Below are 15,635 nucleotides of genomic sequence, written 5' to 3'. Positions count from 1 at the left end.
TTGTTTGGACTTCTCCACGCAGAAAACGAAGACTAATTTCATCGCCAAGAGCGAAGAAAGCCTTTTTATTTCCAAAGAAAGAAGAAGTTGATGTGGAGTTGTCCCCCAATGAGAGCGAAGGAGGAGGTCTTATCTGTTCTGCGTGTCTTCATCCGTCACCGGGACACACTCTGACTGACTTCACGTCCATGCCGCGCAGGACGGGGAATAACTTCTGCAAGGAGAACCTCGTAGAACCTTGCAGAACCTGCAGCGAGCGAGGTTGTGACCCACTCTCCCAGCCGGCACTCCGTCAGCACAGCTCCGACTCATTGAGGACTTGTTGAGCAAAAGTTGGCCATGGTGACTTTACTGGACGTCTTTGCCTTCTGAGTCCACCTCAAAAGTGTCCCAGCTTGGACCAGTACTTCCAACCAGAACCGCAGCACCCCCCACTCCAGACGTCCCCAGGAGAGCGCACAAGTCAACAGGTAAGAAAGCTTACTAAGTCACGCCTTACGTGTTCTTTTAAAATGGCAACAATGATAAACAAAGTAACTCTTTATATGCATTGCATATATTCAATGAAAGCAGTAATAAAACTCCACACTCCTATATATGAATGCTAAACTATACAATAAAATAAGCAACCCTTCAATTCAAACTTTAAACAACTGACTCAAGTTTGTAAACATGTTTATAATCACTATTATTATCTCATATCTAGAATGTAAGTCACAATATTGTACAAACAAATGTTTAGAATATCTATTATTATGGCATTATTAACCAAAATAACATCTCAATGTTCATTATCACTATCACTATCTCACTTCAACCAAATACACTTATTGAAGCATTAGTTTAAAATTGTTATTATTATGTCTCCAATTCTACAAATAAAAATATTCTACATAATAATAATAATAATCATAACTGACCAAAATAGCCACTTCTAATTGAAGTCAAAATATTGTATGCACAATGTTTATAATCACTGTTATTATTCTCTCTTTGTTAATCAACTCGATATCTTAAACTGAAAATAAAATATTGTACATAAAAATGTTTATAATCACCATCATTATGCAACTATTAACCAAATAAACATCTGAAATTGACGTCAAAATGTTGTACATAAAATATTTATGATGACACTTATTATGTCACTATTAACCACATCAATATTTAGTATTTTTTAAGTCCAAATACTCTGCAAACATCTTTAGTTTGAAAGTGTTCAATAAAAATAATCACCATGTCACTCTGGATAGTTAAAGTAAAAATTAAAAAAAAACACCACTTAGAAATATTTATTCATCAATATTTATTTTTCCTAATCCTGTTAAGGATAAAAGTCTTTACATTTCAGTTAAAATGGAGCGCCAGAAAATAGAGGACAGAAAATAGCCATAAAAATTATTAAAAACAAACTAATTAGTAGCTGCAAAACATCTTTATTTAGGATATCACTGAAGTTACATTTATTTTAGTGACACATATAATATATCATGTATTTAATGTTTACTTGGTATACATGAACAAAAAAAATGCATATTGCATGATTAAAATTGATATTGGACACCTTCATGCAGGCTGACCCACTTGGACGTGCTTGGTGACACTTTTAGGTCCATGCACAGGAATCTAATAGGGACCAGAACACTGGGATTAGGAGGGGGTGTTGAGGTGGCGGGGGGTCCTATCCTAGGAGCTTTCCCTCTTTAGGGGGTCACAGTGGTTGACCCTAACCGAATGCATGTCAAACATAACAGAAACTTTGTAGGAGTTGTGATGCAGCGGTGCATTATTGTGTAGGGATGGGGGGGAGGTACACACGGTCCCTCAGCCTCAGCCTGGTTCTGGTGAGGGTACAGGAGGACACAGGGGGGGCCTGGAGGCAGCTGATAGCAGTCTCCTCGGGGTGGTCCCTCACGCAGAGACGCACTACAGTGGCGAGATAAGACTCTTGCACGTTTGTTTTCATTTTTGCACATGTAGACGTGTGCAAAAAGGTTGGCCGTGTCGTGTCTGGCTTTCAATGTGCACACAAGTCTGCTGTAATTGGCTGTTCTGTTGACTTCAGCCACCTTTTAATTGTTTGGAGGAGACAATTTATAGCCCAGCAGCAACACACGCTCCCCTGTGTGTGCATGCGCTGTGTGTGTGTGTGTGTGTGTGTGTGAAAAACAATCCGAGGGGTGGCGTTGGGGGGTGTCAGAAGTTGATCTGCTATGGCATTTTGTTAGGAGCAGGTGCTGCAGGCTGCCGTTCCCTCATAAGGTAAAGTGGCATTAGTGTGTCCAAATGGCAGACTTATATATAGGCTGCCAATTCAGCACATTGTCCCCCCCGCCCCGCAGCCCCCCGAGGCCCCCCGGCCTGCATAGCTCCTCTCTGGATGCTGTCTGACACAACATGCGCCTCCTCTGTCCTCAGTGCAATCAGTGCGCTCTCTAAACATCCCAGCCTAAATTTTTCTTAAACGTGGTTGCGATATGGTACATGGTGTCCAAAGTGCGGCATGGGGCCCGGGTTTGGCCCGCAGCAACAATGTAAAAAAAACATCAAATCCGTAAAGTAAAGTTGAATTGTTGATTCTAATAACTCCAAGCTGACAGGCTGGCTGTTTTTTTTCTTCACATAAAAATATTACTATATCAAAACGGTCCCCGAATTTTTTGATTTTTTTTACATTTTGCTTTTAATTCTAGCTAGAGGCTCATATCAAATGTGGCGTCTCATTTGGGACTTGGAAATAAAAAGATGCTAATTTTTACAATGTTTGACGGATTGGTGGTTGGGAGCAGCGGTGAAGAACTACTCCGTCTATCACTGACAGCTGCTTTGAATGTTTTGACCCTCTCCATGCAGCTCTACAAGCGACCAGCGCAATAATAAACATGTTGTGGAATGCATACCTCTCTGACAGTCAGCATTGTTGTCTTAGCAAAAGCTGAATAATTCAAATCAATGACGACAATTAATACATGATAAAAAACTTTATCTGCTGCTTATCCTCACTAGGGTCACAGGGGTATGTTGGAACCTACCCCAGCTGTCTTCGGGCCTGGACTAGTAAAAATACATTGTACATAAAAAAAGTGAAATATATAAAAATGAATCAATTAAATGCAAATGTACTTAATGTGTCTGCAGAGTGTATAAGAGTGTTAATATATTAGTTATTTAAATAATTATTCAACATAATAATGAAAATAAAAAATATATCTATTAAAATGAATGTATAAAATACAAATATATTTATTGTGCCTGTAGAGCATATAATAGTGTCTAATTGTATAATAGCATCTAAATAACATGTTTTCCATTACATCTGGACATATCAGTTTACAAACATGTTCAATTAAATGTATAAATAGTTACAAAAATAACATAAATATGTAGACATTAAATATTTAAAAACTAATAAAAAATCAAATATATATTCAAAATACAGTTATACCTGGAGATACGAAATTACTTCACTTTGGAAGGGCTTTCATATGTTGGAATTTTTCCATAATTCAGTCATATAAAGTATAAATATTGTTGCCACTGGAAAGAAATCTGTTCTTTAATGATAACGTAATCATGTTACACAAATGTTAAAAACAAGTTTGATGATGGAGGAGAATATCAAACATAAGTTTACCAAACTTAACTTTTCTACTTAAAAAAAAAAATCACTTCATTTTTGAGCACCTATGGTTATTTTCCCTCGACATTCACAGCACGAAAACGTAAGACAATGACAGAGAGCTTTTCGGTATTCAACACTTGGCCACGTCACCCTGTTAGATAACCCAGATAGCCAATGGGAGGACACAACAAAGCCCGTACGTGATGCTACCAAATGAATTCGAGGCGGACCGCTTCAATTTCGGGGTGGGACTTGGATTTTTGCTTTCGTATTTTGAATGTTTTTGTGTGAAACGGGACGGAAATTTCTGAATTTTTTGTATCGTGAGGTTTTCATAAGACGATGTTTATATATTCATATAAAGAAAATATGCTATGGAATATAAAAGTAGATTAGAAAGAATAAAGTTAAATGTTAAGTTTATAATACTTGTATTAAGTGAAATAGTTAATAATTGTATACCTAGTTGCCAAGTGTCATATTGTTCTGCGTGAGAATGGGATGATGAGTGTCGTTACCATGCGTGTTGTTGTGCTAACTTCAACTCTGAGTGACAAATGATGAAATGGAAAAGTTTTGTTGCTAAAATGTATATGTACAGTATACAGTATTACATGTGTATAGTCTTTAGGAACACCCTGTTGTTATAGGACGTCTTCCAGCGTCCTGTAATTCCATCGAGGACATGACATGTTGTCCTCATAAGCATGCTGTGACAGATTAAGTCACTCTCTATGTTGTTCTTTTTAATTATATATCATGTGTCGTTCACTTCTGTCGTTTTAAGCTCGCAGACGAGTCCCTAATTATTTGTCTTTGAGAAGGACAGCAGGCCTGCCGGAATGGGACATGTGTTGTACAAACACAAATGAAACATTTAGTCACAAGTATTTCTCCCTGCCTGGTACGTAAGTGCACATTACGAGGCCTATACTTATCTCAGGGACACACCCAAATTGTAGTCCTCAGTGCACCAGAAGAAAGACTGCTCAATGAACATTTATTTATCTGTGTGTGTGTGTGTGTGTGTGTGTGTGTGTGTGTGTGCTTACTGAGGCTGCATTTACACTGCAGGTCCCAATGGCCAATTCTGATTTAGTGGCTGTATCTGATTGTATTTTTTTTCCTATTTACACTTTGAAATGATCCATGTCTGATATCAGTTTGTTTTTACCTTTCCTGGCACAACCTGTATGTGCACTTGTCCAAAATACACATGAAAAAAGACACAAGTGTCAACATCAGCAACCCACATACTGTAGAAGTAAACAAGCTAGAATGTAGTTAAGGATGTCCGATTCTTGTTGTTTTTTCCCCCTGCTCTATATCTTTCACATCTGTACATCCATGCCTGATTAATATACAGACAGCCACTAGAGTCTGGACAAACAACAATGCAAATATTTTATATTTTATTATTAACATTTTTAATTTAAATTAAAACAAAGTTTGCATGTCCTCCCCGTGCATGCGTGGGTTTTTTCCGGGTACTCCGGTTTCCTCCCACATTCCAAAAACATGCTAGGTTAATTGGCGACTCCAAATTGTCCATAGGTATGAATGTGAGTGTGAATGGTTGTTTGTCTATATGTGCCCTGTGATTGGCTGGCGACCAGTCCAGGGTGTACCCCGCCTCTCGCCCGAAGACAGCTGGGATAGGCTCCAGCACCCCCCACTGATGAAAAACAGTAAAAAAAAATTGAATTAGAAAAAAATTCCTCCTTTACAAAATACTATATAGGCTACTGTAAGGTAATATATAAAAAAATAATTTCATACATTTACAAATATTTTTTACATTATTTATTATATTCAATTCTGTAATATTACCTATTTAATTATATTTCAAGTAGTTTTTTAATTGATAATTAATAATTTATTCTTTATAACTATTTTTATTATTTTTGTACAATGTATGTACAATATGTATATATGATATATCCAGAATTGTTGGAGACCTGTACAGCATATAATTCATAACAAGCAATTAATCACAAATGAATGAATTAGTCTAATGCACATCCCCAGGTAGCATCAGAATAGCCTTAAGAGCTATCCACACAGGAACGTTTTCAGTTCAAAACAGTATTTTAGCGCTACAGTCAGGGTCCCCCAAATGGTATTTTTTGAAAACGGCTTCAAGAGTGAGAAAATCCGATACCGCCGGCTTGTCGTTGCCGTGTAGACAAGCAAACCACTACTTTCTGAAAACGATGACGCCACATCTCCATCACATGACCAAAAGAACAAGCAGAAGCCCCACACGCGTGTTAACAACAACAACAACAATGGTGCAATTGTGCTGCAGCTGCATTGTCTTGATATTTTAGTCTTAGACTCCAACTGCCCTGCAGAAGAAATGTCACTTGAGTCCAGACAAAACAGCGCGTTTGCCGTCACCGTCTTGTTGATTTTGTTTGTGTGGATGTGATGATTACTGATCCGACATTGTGTGGACGCAATTTTTAATCCCACTCCCCCAGGAGCATTCCCAAGTGGACAGGGCCTTATTAACTCATTCCATCCCAGCCATTTCTCAAAAGGCGTCACGCTCGGTATCGGACATTTTTGACAATTTTGACAGATTTTTTCAAAGCACACAGAATATGGTGTTCTTGGGCTACATAGATATGGGATATACCAAAAGAAACATTAGACTCTCATTTTCCATCAGGAAAGTTTTTTTTTTTTTTTTTACCTTTTTCTGTTCTTTAGTAAACAGCAGTATCAGTAAACAGAGTATCAGCTCTCAACAAAAAGGGAGAAAAAAGGCTTTTGTGAAAAGATACATTTCAACTTTCAAACTTTCACTTTGACACAAATTTAGCCATATATATTTCGCCAAGGGCTGCATGATGGATGAGTGGTTAGCGCACAGACCACACAGCTAGGAGACCTGAGTTTGATTCCACCCTCGGGCATCTCTGTGTGGAGTTTGCATGTTCTCCCTGTGCATGCGTGGGTTTTCTCCGGGTACTCCGGTTTCCTCCCACATTCCAAAAACATGCTAGGTTAATTGGCGACTCCAAATTGTCCATAGGTATGAATGTGAGTGTGACAGCTGGGATAGGCTCCAGCACCCCCGCGACCCTCGTGAGGAAAAGCAGTCGAAAATTAATGAATGCAAATTTTCTTCTTCTTTTTATCATATCAATGCTTTTTTCATATCAATGTTTTTTCACACAATATTCCAACTTATTTCAGATAAAATTGCATTATTTTCTCATCCAAATTCTTACTTATCCTTGGCGAAATTACAAATTTACATGTAAAATTACAACTTTTCTCTACTTTTCTCTACTTTTTTCATAGAGGTGCATACAGTGTACACTAAAATGGCAACCTTTTTTAAATGAAAGCTTTTTTATTATTCTTTTCATTTTTTTCCGTGTGTGTCTTGTCTGTTGGCGACAGCAAGAACCCTACTGACTTTGAAACATCAATTGTCATCAAGAAAGCAAACAAATGTCATATGAGCGACACGGTGGAAGTGGTTGTTTCTTCTAGCGGAAGGCAGGGCGTCATTTATTATGTGAGTGTACCTTTAGAACTACTCATTGATGCTCTGTTGGTATATATATACACACACACACAAACATGCACATTTTGTGAAAAAGAAGGAATAGGAGGGTCACCAAATAATACAAGCTTTGGAGGGTGCAGGATACTGACTAATTATTGTATGTGTGTGACAAAGAGAGAGAGAGAGAGAGAGAAAGAGAGAGAGGTAAGGCCCGGTCCTGCGTTGTGTAATTGGATGGAGGGGAGCAGGTGCGGCTGCCAGGGTATGAAAAAAGGGAAGGTTAGTCCGATCATTGAGTAGCATCAGAACCAGCTCTGCTTTCTTACTGTACAGTACAAGGTTACATGGTGGCACACACAGGTAGAAAGTTCATTCATTTTCTATCGCTTATCCTCACGAGGGTCGTGAGGGTGCTGGAGCCTATCCCAGCTGTCTTCGGGCGAGAGGTGGGGTACACCCTGGACTGGTGGCCAGCCAATCACAGGGCACATATAGACAAACAACCATTCACACTCACATTCATACCTAATGACAATTTGGAGTCGCCAATTAACGTAGCATGTTTTTGGAATGTGGGATGCACGGGGAGAACATGCAAACGCCACACAGGAATGGCAGAGATCCTAGCGGTGTGGCCTGCGTGCTAACCACACGTCCACCGTGCAGCCGAGAAGAAAATTTGTATGGGAAAATATTACACAAAAAAAATTTGACAAGAAATTATTGCAATTTTAAAAGATGAATAATATAATATAAGGTTAGAATTAGGGTTGGGCATCAAGTCTGGAGTATCGATGGGGACCTGGGCTAACATTAAGGTACTTATGAAAAGTCAACATCTTTTGTGAAAGTGTACTCTGTAAGTGTCCTTTGCATTCATATTCAAGTTGAATAGTTATATACTGGTGGAAAATAGCCTTGTAAGAAATTGATAAAAAGTTCATATAATGAAACAATTCATGGAGATGTTCAGACATTCCATCCAGAATGAACTCTGGTTAGCGCCCTCATTTACACCATGAAAACATTTGTCATCTTGCCTCTAAAATTCTAATGGAATTGAAAAATTGAAGAAAAAGTACAACTTTGTATGAGAAAATGCCTCAGCTTTATGAGAAATAAGTATTCCCTCGTTTATCACAGGGGATAGGTTCCCAAAATCACCCATAAAAAGTTAAATCCGTGAAGTAGCCAAGTTTATTTGTTTACAATGATCCAATCCCTTCACAATACACTACTCTTTTCTCAGACAGGCACAACTTTTTCTCTTTTAAACACTCTCAAAGTTAAAATTTCATTTGAATTTTAAAGATCAATCTACTAGATTGGACACAATGAGTTATTAAGTCGACACAATGAGTGATTAAGTCATTCATCTTTTGCGTTTGCCAACTGCATTTGAATTTCACTCTTTTTTTTGATAACTATACTCTGTCGCCACCACCTCTGTCCACAACCTTGGTGTTTGAACCTCTCCTTTGAACATCTTGTCAACCACATTACAAAAGTTGCTTTTTTTCTACCTCAAAAACATTGCTCGTCTACAGCCATCACTTCCCTTCTCCTTTGCTGAAGCTTTTATCCATGCATTCATCACATACAGACTCGACTACGGCAACAGCGTTCTCTATGGCTCACGGTCCAAAGTTCTCACTAAAGTTCAATACATATAGAATCACTCACACCAGAACCCGTGACCACATTACCCCTGTCCTCTAGAGGCTCCATTGGCTCCCCGTCCCTCAGCGCATTCACTTGAAAATCCCTCTCCTAACCTACAAAGCCCTCCACAACCACACTCCCTGTTACCTCACCAACCGTCCCTGCCACTTCGAACCAAACTCTGGATTTGAGGAGGTTGTGGCTGTGCAGACCTCAAGTCTTTCAAATCCCTTCACCAAAACCCACCTTTTTAAAACTGCTTTTAAAGTTTAACCTTTTTTTTCAACTGAATATCTTCCCCAATTTTGTGTGTAATTTGCTTTTAAATTTATGTAAAATGTCTTTGAAATGTAAAATGTATTATTATTATTGTTATTATTATTATTATTATCATCATCATTACAACACCCTCTACTGGAAGCAGTAGTAAATACAATACCAAAAATACAACAGAGCACCGCTAGATCGCTGTACTACACCACAATGACCTCAGACCACAATGCATTTTAAAAAAATATTCAAATTTTCACTGAAAAACCTGCAATACAGTGACTCCGGAACACTGCCTTGTGAAAAAAAATGAATTCACAAAATACTTTATCTAAAAAAATCTATTTTATGAAAAATGTGTACCTTTTTCATTCATTTTCTCTCACTTATCCTCAGGAGGGTCACCGGTTGTGCCAATCACAGGGCACATATAGACAAACAACCATTCACACTCACATTCATACCTATGGACAATTTGGAGTCACCAATTAACCTAGCATGTTTTTGGAATGTGGGAGGAAACCGGAGTACCCAGAGAAAACCCACACATGCACGGGGAGAACATGCAAACTCCACACAGAGATGGCCCAGGGTAAAAATGTGTACCGTTAAGAAAAAAGTCATTTTTTTAAATTTTGTAACAATTTGTTTACCAGAAACGAATACAACTTGTAACAAGATCCATCTATTTTCCATGCTGCTTATCCTCATTAAGGTTGTGGGGGTATGCTGGAGCCTATCCCAGATGACTTTAGGCGAGAAGCGGGGTACACCCTGAACTGGGCGCCAACCAAATTACAGCAAGATGAAAGTCATAATATTTTGAGAAAATGCAGTAATGTTATGATGAAAATGTTGCACCTCTACTAGAAAAAGTAATAATTTATATGGAAAAAAATATTATTTTGGGAATTTAAAAAAGTTTTCACAAAAAAATGACTTTTTTACAAGAATAAAAAAATTATTGAGTCAAAATGTTACCTGATAAAAATTGTAGCAGATGAAAATGCTAACATTATGAGATTTTTTGTAATGCCAGCAGATTGATTGATTTTTGTACTTCATTTGAAAAAAGTTCTTAAACTCCAAAGCTAAACAGTTTGCATTTTACTGTACCCAAACTGAACCCAATTGTGACCTCCAAACCGAGGTTTGTACGGAACCGTGATTATGATGTAGTGTTAAACTCCTACCATTGATGCTTAAAAAAAATACAGAAATGTTTAGTCACCAGTTTAAAAGTTGGAGTTGAGAAGTTGAGTATAAAAAAGTATATGGCAGCAGCAGCAGCAGCAGCAGCAGCGAGCAAGACGTTGGTGATAATAATGGGTGTCATTGGCAAACACCCCCAGGTTGGTCTTATCCTGCTGAAGAACCAGCCGGGTGGGGTTGAACGTACAAGACAATACAGCAGTGTGGAAGCTTTGATAATCAAATAAAGCAGTCTGAAGACACATTGACTCTTCGCCTTACAGGCTGGCGGGCGTCCCCGCGCCTCGACTCCGCGGGGCCCGCCCCGCGTCTTAAAACAAACAAGAGACGTTTGCTGGCAATGGCGTCGCCTGTTAATGTTACACGTAAAATAATGATTGTTTCTCTCTGTGTTGACTCAGCATTGTGGTGCAGCAGGTTTCTATTAGCGCTAAAAGAAAAGGACATGAAATATTGGTGGCGCCGTCATCATTGTGCCTCATTGTGCTGGCAAACTCATCACGATGACTAATCACTACCATGGAGACAATAAAACTACTTTAGACCACAAAATGTATTTATATAGCATCACATAAAGATAACTGCACACACACACACACACACACACACACACATTGTACACTAGTTCAAACAGTCAGATCATATTCATAAGGAAACCTGTTTCTAATTGCTCATTTTAATAATGCTTTTCCTTTTTGCGACTTTATCCACATGAAAATTTACAGTCACAATATTAGGTACACCTGCATTATCCAATATGATGCAACACAATGGCCGGAAAACCAAAGATTATTGCACTTTTTGCATCACAATACTTATTTAGATTCCAATACACAGCATGGGAAGCTGATGTCAATGAAGCATTATAAAGACATTATGGAGTGTGTGATACAGCTCACATATTGGATCTTCCTCGGCTGTGTACCTAATATTTTGGCCGAATTTAAGCAACGCACGCCATGTTGATACCCGGATCAGTAACACTTTAAATACCCTAAATTGGACCCGATGGGGTGAACTTGAACCCATTAACCATTTAAGTACCAAAGTTGCTAAAGTCATAGCTGCAAATATGTTGCCTCAGGTAGTTAGTACTTTACACCAGGAGATGACAGACATCTATACCTTCAATCTGAGTAACATTTGCTTTGGAGTTTATAGCGTTTGAATCCTGTGTGTGTGTGGCCATGACAGTCCACAAGCAGCACATACCGGAGCAGCGGGGATGTGGTGGGTGTAGCTGGGGTGGTCGAAACTGCTAATAGTGGTGGAGGCTGCAGTGGTGTTCAAGATCTCGGTGGAAATAACCACGATGAGGCTGATTAGGAAGAGTAATCACGAGTGGATTAGACATTTTGATAGCGTGGAGACCGGGATCTGACTAAATCTGAGGCTGGTGATGTCACAATATGTAAATTAGATGAGTGAATTTCCTCCCATCACAAACTGGCACTGTACTGAACAAGCATCACAATCATACCCTTCCATTGTACTCAAAGACTCACACGCTACTGTTGTTGGCATGACGATTCCTACCTGTTCTCCCCGTGCTCCGGCAAGCATCAGCGGCCAGGTGGAGTTGGCTCTTCTGTCCTGGTTCTGCCTGCTGATAGCCTTTTGCTTTTGTCTTGTATTTATTCCGTGCATGAATATACGGTGGAGCTGATTAGACAGCATAATGATTGCACAGTAATGCCTCAGGTTTTCCACAGTAAAAGACCACTCCAAAATGTGCGGTTCTAAAAATGAGGCACGGCTCATTTCCGTTGTTCTAAACCAGGGGTCTCAAACTCAATTTACATGGGGGCCACTGGAGCTCGGGTCTGGGTGAGACTGGGCCGCATCAGGTTTTCCAAAAAAAAAAAAAACAAAAAAAAAACAAAAAAAAAAACAAAAAAAAAAACGCATTTATTAAAAACAAAAAAAATTCTAATTTTCTACAAGAAAAGCTCTGATAAAACATTCCAAAGTTCTCAAATATCTTACTTTTTATTTTTCTACACAAAATAAGATGAAAAATATATAAACAAATCAAGAATAAAGAAAATCAATCAATCAGTAATAAATAAATTAAATATAATAATAATAATAAAACGGCAAATAATAAAAACTTAAGAAACCACATATAGTTGGTGGGTAGACAAATTATTTTTTCAGATTAAAATGAACAAAGCATTATTAGAGCCCTGTAGACATGACAAAACACGACTATAGTCACATTTATACTCTTTTTTTATTTACAACATATTGCGCAACTGCAGGGTCTTGAGACACATGCTAACTCGCAAACTAGCGAGCTAGCGACCTAAACGGTAGCCTTCAAGTTATTTCCTTTAAACTTAAATAGCCAAAAACTTACCATTTCCACACAGATAGGGAGGATAACTATTAACAGTTATTTAACCTTTAACATGAACATTAATCAAACGTAATAATTTTTTCTGGGTACATGATACCATACAGCATCCATATCAAACTTGCGTGGGCCGCACTAACATTAAACTTTCATATCAAGGCGGGAGCCTCAAATTAGTGTCCTGCGGGCCACACAGTTTGAGACCCCTGTTCTAAAGAGTTCTCCAATGACGGAGGAGACAAAAAGGAGCGAAAGAGCCCACAGTATCCACTGTGCATACCAAAATAGAACCCTTGACGGACAGCTCCAGAAGTCTTCACGAGGCACACATCGACGTCAAATGGCACGCACTTTCCCCGGGTTACATTTGGCATTGAGTCGTATTCATAAATGATGCTCGTCGTGACATACTGCTGCCTGAGCACCAGGCTGCTATGCTAGGCCGCAACGTCGTCGTTGCTGACTGGGCGCCTGCCTCGGGTTGCCACCACGTAATCCAAGATGCTCAAATGGTAAAAAGGAGACGTTGGACTGCTGACACTTGAACACAAATGATGCGTTTAACGTGCGAGAGTGATGGTAAATAAGTAAATGAGAAAGCGCTGCCTCAGCAAAGACGTTTAGTGTCGCTCTGCTCAAACCGCTTTAATATGAGAAACATACGTCCTCTCTTGTCTCTTCTTACTGCTGGAGGGCAACTAAAGGAAAACAAATCCTATTAATTCCCAAAATAGAACTATATCTTCATCACTGTTTACTAACTGATTGAGGAAACTGGGATATTTGTTTATCATTTAGATAAAAGGTAACAAGCTTCTCGTGACAATAAGATACGTACGTGTCTTACACACATCAAGTGATACAGATAATATTGATGTTCATTATGGTACGGTACAGTACAGTACACACACACAATAATGTGCAATATCTGATCAACCTCCATGTGCAATATTAAGGGCTCTAAATGCAATATACTAAGTTCTATGTGAAGTATTTCCATAAAGCCTCATATTAACTCACTAGCAAGATCTCAGTATATAGACTGGTCATATATCTCATCTCGTTTCATATTATCTACATACTGTATTTGTATATAACTCTGGGAAAACTGTTGATTTTGTTAATACTTGTGTTGTTTATATTGTTTATTTTTCTATATTGTGTATTTTCTACTGCTTAACTGATTCTGTACTCTTGCTGCTGTGCAATGCAAATTTCCCCACTGAGGGACGAATAAAGGCATATCTTATCTTATCTTCTAATCAACATGTGTTTTTTTTTTAGAAAGGCTTCATTTTGGATCCAGTATATACAGTACGTTATACACTACTTTATACAGTATAGTAAGTACAGTACAGTCTTTTTTCTTTTGTGTCCTCCCTCAGTGGACGTATTTACATTTATGCACGCGGCCACTAATAACAGGCTGGTGCTGGCCATATAAATCAGACGCAGCCGAGGTTGCACTGCAATAATTGCCCTGACAGTTAGAACTTAAAACCTTGTTGGGTCGTGATGACGTCGCCTCCAGTCAGGATTCTTCTTACGTCTGAGGATGATTTGCAACAAGTGGAACGATCGCTTGTCGATTATTTTTTTTAACATACAAAAAGACTGAAACACTGAAATTAGTGTTTGTGCAGTCAGCAGCGTGCAGTCTGACAGGACCGATGCAGCAGATGACAATGAATGAACATTAAACTATAAGATCAAACTAAAAATGTACGTATTTGATCTCCTGCTGATTTTGTCTCTCTTACAAAGAGATGAACAGTTTTATTGCAATAGAGAGAGACAGAATTTAAAACTAAAACTGATTGAGTGAACTAAATATTTGATTCCAAAGCAAACATGACTTAATACTGCATGCATGTTAGATGTTTCTTGTAGTTGGTCACCTGGGTTGCACACATTTCAGGAGAGAAACCTCTCTAAAGCCGAAGGTTCCCACCTCCACCTCCATACTTGATGGCAAAGAGCTAAATTTTGGTGTCATGTGACCATATCACATTCCCCCACGCTGTTTAGACGGGTCTGTATATGTGTCTTCTTGAGCAGGGGGACCTTGTGGGCACTAGAGGATCTCAATCTGATTACTAAATACAAATTCATTGCTGATGCTTTTGTTGCTGATAGTGCTCCCAACTCCCTTGACATCATAAAACAGAGCGAGGGCATTTGACTGCGGCCTTGTATTTCTTGGTCTCTTTCTCACCCAGCTTCTTGCTGATGATCTTGTGCATTCCAGTCTTGTGTAGGTAAACAATTTTACACTGCTTTGACAGCTCTTTGGTCTTTCCCATGGTGTTTGAGATGTTTGAATGGAGGAGACTAGTTCTGTGACTAGTGGTGTTTGGTGTTTGTTATCCCAATGTGTTGTGATAAGGAGTACTTTTTTACAGGGATAGGATTACCGGGGACCTCTTGAAACTACTGGCCTCTGGCAGGAGGTGTACAGCAGCAAAGTCCAAGACAGTTTCTTCCCCACAGTAAAGTATCCAATAACTGCACCTCATGCATTTATTTTAAGTCTTATTATTAACTTACAGCAGGGGTCCCCAACCACCAGCTGGGAAGCTTTCAGGTGCAATGCTAAAAAAACAACAACAAAACCTTCCATATATTTGTAAATAACTGCATACAATTTGGAGACCCATCCCACTTTGTTTGACGGTCCGGGAATGCACATCAATGTGTGTGTGCTAAGGTTTTCCCACGCTGCACAGATGGACTACTATGCTGTATTTTATCCACTTCCTTTCACCTCATATTTGGTCTCAAATGCTCACTGCCTTTTACCACACATGAAACTAATAATGTTCTCCAGGCTCATACTGGTGGATGGCGGGTCTGTATTCATTCTGTGCTTTTAAATTTGATGTTGTTTCTGTCTTAGATTTACACATACATAAGAAATAAGACATATCAGAAAAAGGTTGGGGACCTTAAGGAAGTATTCTTCCTTAATGGCGATGGACATCTACTTTAGT

At 38.8% G+C, this 15,635-nt stretch overlaps 1 protein-coding gene across 3 annotated transcripts in view; it reads left to right on the top strand.

Moving 5' to 3' along the window:
• Positions 1-144: 144 nt before the first annotated feature.
• The window catches only part of LOC131130813 (transcription factor SOX-6-like), a 143,767-nt gene continuing 128,276 nt past the window's right edge, over positions 145-15,635 (top strand). For 2 of the 3 annotated variants that reach the window (XM_058074833.2, XM_058074834.2), the window contains exon 1: positions 145-470. The gene's annotated coding sequence lies outside the window, so the exon portion shown is untranslated. The remainder of the gene's footprint in view (positions 471-15,635) is intronic. The other variant, XM_058074832.2, reaches the window with a different exon arrangement.

Source organism: Doryrhamphus excisus, linkage group LG1, assembly GCF_037039965.1.
Source record: "Doryrhamphus excisus strain RoL-2023G ecotype Guam linkage group LG1, RoL_Dexc_Guam_v1.1, whole genome shotgun sequence".
Taxonomy (NCBI): domain Eukaryota; kingdom Metazoa; phylum Chordata; class Actinopteri; order Syngnathiformes; family Syngnathidae; genus Doryrhamphus; species Doryrhamphus excisus.
Note: the sequence above shows the minus strand (reverse complement) of the source record. Positions and strands in the feature narration are given on the sequence as shown.